This window comes from Schistocerca nitens, chromosome 3 (assembly GCF_023898315.1).
Source record: "Schistocerca nitens isolate TAMUIC-IGC-003100 chromosome 3, iqSchNite1.1, whole genome shotgun sequence".
NCBI classification, from domain to species: Eukaryota; Metazoa; Arthropoda; class Insecta; order Orthoptera; family Acrididae; genus Schistocerca; species Schistocerca nitens.
This window is the reverse complement of record NC_064616.1, coordinates 168,448,053-168,451,526: the sequence shown is the minus strand read 5'-3', so window position 1 is coordinate 168,451,526 and position 3,474 is coordinate 168,448,053.

Below are 3,474 nucleotides of genomic sequence, written 5' to 3'. Positions count from 1 at the left end.
ACAAAAGTGCTTAAATGATAAATGTATGTTTCCTTACGTTTCGTTTAGAATTGTTACCTAATGCTTGTACTGCGTCACGGCTAATTCAATCCCTCAAGCAGTTTTGGATGAGTTAAAATTCTCAATTGAAACGATCGTAGAATGGAAGCGGTACGTTTCCGAACATGGTTTCCTATTCAAAATATTATGTACTCACTTCCCTTTACAAGACCTAAAAAATGTAAAACATCGATTCAGTACTTCGTAGAGCTTATAAAAAACACGTTTCTCTTATTCATGAACAACTTTTGCACTTATCAATAATAATTGCAAACTCTTGCGTTTGATCCTGATAAAGAACTTTCTACTGAGTACAAAATAACTACAATAAGTACACTGGTGTCCAAAATTAAAACAACAAACGGAAATTTTGCAAGGTTGCGTTTATTTTGCCACAGAACAGTAACCGGTTTGTCATGTAATTTGTATTGTTTGTTTGTAGTGCAATTTATATTGTTTGATCTGCCGTCATGTGTGACAAATGTGGATGTTGTCGTAGATTAGTGAGCACGGGAGTGAAATGTGAGGATTGTGGGATGGTGTTTCACTGGGGTGATTGTAGCGAAGAAGCTGTTATAGTGCCAGATGAGGCTCGCCAATGGAGTTGTAGTTATGTAGCCGTGACAAGAAAATCGTGGCACAGGGAAAAATGATTTGTGCCCTTCAGGCTGAACTAGAAATGGTGTACTTGGAATCAGACAGGTTGAAGGAGGAAAGAGACAATAGGAGCTGGGAACAGGTAACAAGTCGCAGCCAGAAGGAGAAAACCCCAGAAATCACTTTTCAGATTCCAGTGAGCAATCATTTTGATTTGTTACCTGAATGAACTACTGATGGCCTTGGGAGAGCCAGTCATGACAAAACTCTACCATCTGGTGAGCAAGATGTATGAGACAGGCGAAATACCCACAGACTTCAAGAAGAATATAATAATTCCAATCCCAAAGAAAGCAGGTGTTGACAGATGTGAAAATTACCGAACTATCAGTTTAATAAGTCACAGCTGCAAAATACTAAGGCGAATTCTTTACAGACGAATGGAAAAACTGGTAGAAGCGGACCTCGGGGAAGATCAGTTTGGATTCCGTAGAAATGTTGGAACACGTAAGGCAATACTAACCTTACGACTTATCTTAGAAGAAAGATTAAGAAAAGCCAAACCTACGTTTCTAGCATTTGTAGACTTAGAGAAAGCTTTTGACAACGTTAACTGGAGTACTCTCTTTCAAATTCTGAAGGTGGCAGGGGTAAAATACAGGGAGCGAAAGGCTATTTACAATTTGTACAGAAACCAGATGGCAGTTATAAGAGTCGAGGGGCATGAAAGGGAAGCAGTGGTTGGGAAAGGAGTGAGACAGGGTTGTAGCCTCTCCCCGATGTTATTCAATCTGTATATTGAGCAAGCAGTAAAGGAAACAAAAGAAAAATTCGGAGTAGGTATTAAAATTCATGGAGAAGAAGTAAAAACTTTGAGGTTCGCTGATGACATTGTAATTCTGTCAGAGACAGCAAAGGACTTGGAAGAGCAGTTGAACGGAATGGACAGTGTCTTGATAGGAGGATATAAGATGAACATCAACAAAAGCAAAACGAGGATAATGGAGTGTAGTCAAATTAAATCGGGTGATGCTGAGGGGATTAGATTAGGAAATGAAAGGCTTAAAGTTGTAAAGGAGTTTTGCTATTTATGGAGCAAAATAACTGATGATGGTCGAAGTAGAGAGGATATAAAATGTAGACTGGCAATGGCAAGGAAATCGTTTCTGAAGAAGAGAAATTTGTTAACATCGAGTATAGATTTAAGTGTCAGGAAGTCGTTTCTGAAAGTATTTGTATGGAGTGTAGCCATGTATGGAAGTGAAACATGGACGATAACCAGTTTGGACAAGAAGAGAATAGAAGCTTTCGAAATGTGGTGCTACAGAAGAATGCTGAAGATAAGGTGGGTAGATCACGTAACTAATGAGGAGGTATTGAATAGGATTGGGGAGAAGAGAAGTTTGTGGCACAACTTGACTAGAAGAAGGGATCGGTTGGTAGGACATGTTTTGAGGCATCAAGGGATCACAAATTTAGCATTGGAGGGCAGCGTGGAGGGTAAAAATCGTAGAGGGAGACCAAGAGATCAATACATTAAGCAGATTCAGAAGGATGTAGGTTGCAGTAGGTACTGGGAGATGAAGAAGCTTGCACAGGATAGAGTAGCATGGAGAGCTGCATCAAACCAGTCTCGGGACTGAAGACCACAACAACAACAACCTGAAGTATAAGAGCCTCAAACAGTTTTTGAGCAAAGTAAGGTGCAGCGGACTCGTAGTAACAATTGTAATGCTAGGTCGGGAGTAAAGTCAAGCAAAAAAGGAAAGAGTCCTGTTGTTAGGTAGTCGTCATGGGCGAGGTGTAGGCCAGTTGCTACAGGATAGGCTAGGAGTCAAGTACCAGGTCACAAGCATTGTGAAACCTAGTGCTAAGCTTAGCCAGGCTACAGAAAACCTAGGTGCCTTGTGCAAAGATTTTGATGGTGAGGATCATGTTCTTATAGAAGGAGGAGCAGGAAACAGCCTGGCTAGCAATTCGAACTATAGTATTAGGTGTGACCTGGATGTAATATGAGCGGCAACAGCTCACACTCGTGTGGGGTTTGTGGATGTTTTGCAGCGCCATGACCAGCCCTGGGTTAATACGACTGTCACCAGCTGCCGTCCGTTGTGGCCGAGCGGTTCTAGGCGCTTCAGTTTGAAACTTTGCTGCTTCAACGGTCGCCGGTTCGAAGTTCGAATCCTGCCTCGGGCATGGATGTGTGTGATGTCCTTAGGTTAGTTAGGTTTAACTATTTCTAAGTCTAGGTGGCTGATGACCTCAGATGTTGAGTCCCATAGTGCTTAAGCCATTTGTCAACCATGTTAACAGAGAGCTGGGGGGGGGGGGGGGGGCGGTTACTGTTGGCAGAAACTAAATATCATATCTGTGCTGTGCCTTTTGATGCAATTGGGAGGTGGGGTTACACTAGTCAAGGCCTGCACCTGAATAAGAGAGGGAAGAATAGATTAGTTGTGCTTCTTGCAGAAAATGTAAGGAGGGGCACATGCACACAAGACAAAATTACCTGTGATTCCTGGAGTCAGAGGGACAAACTTTTTAGGTTAGAGTCATGTTACAGACAGAGAGTATTGAAAGAGAGTAAAATAGAACAGTGCCATAATGTCTGTAGCAGTATCCAAAGAAATAATATCTGTGTGTCTCATCAGAACATTAGAGGATTGAAAATAAGATAGATGAGCTTCTTGTATGCCTAGAAAATGGGGTAAATTCTAAAGGTATAGATGTTTTGTGCCTCTCTTAACACCATGTAACCGCAGGGATGGAGAAATTAAATTTAAGGGATCACAGATTAACATGTTATTCCTGTAGAGTCAACATGGAAAAAGGAGGAGT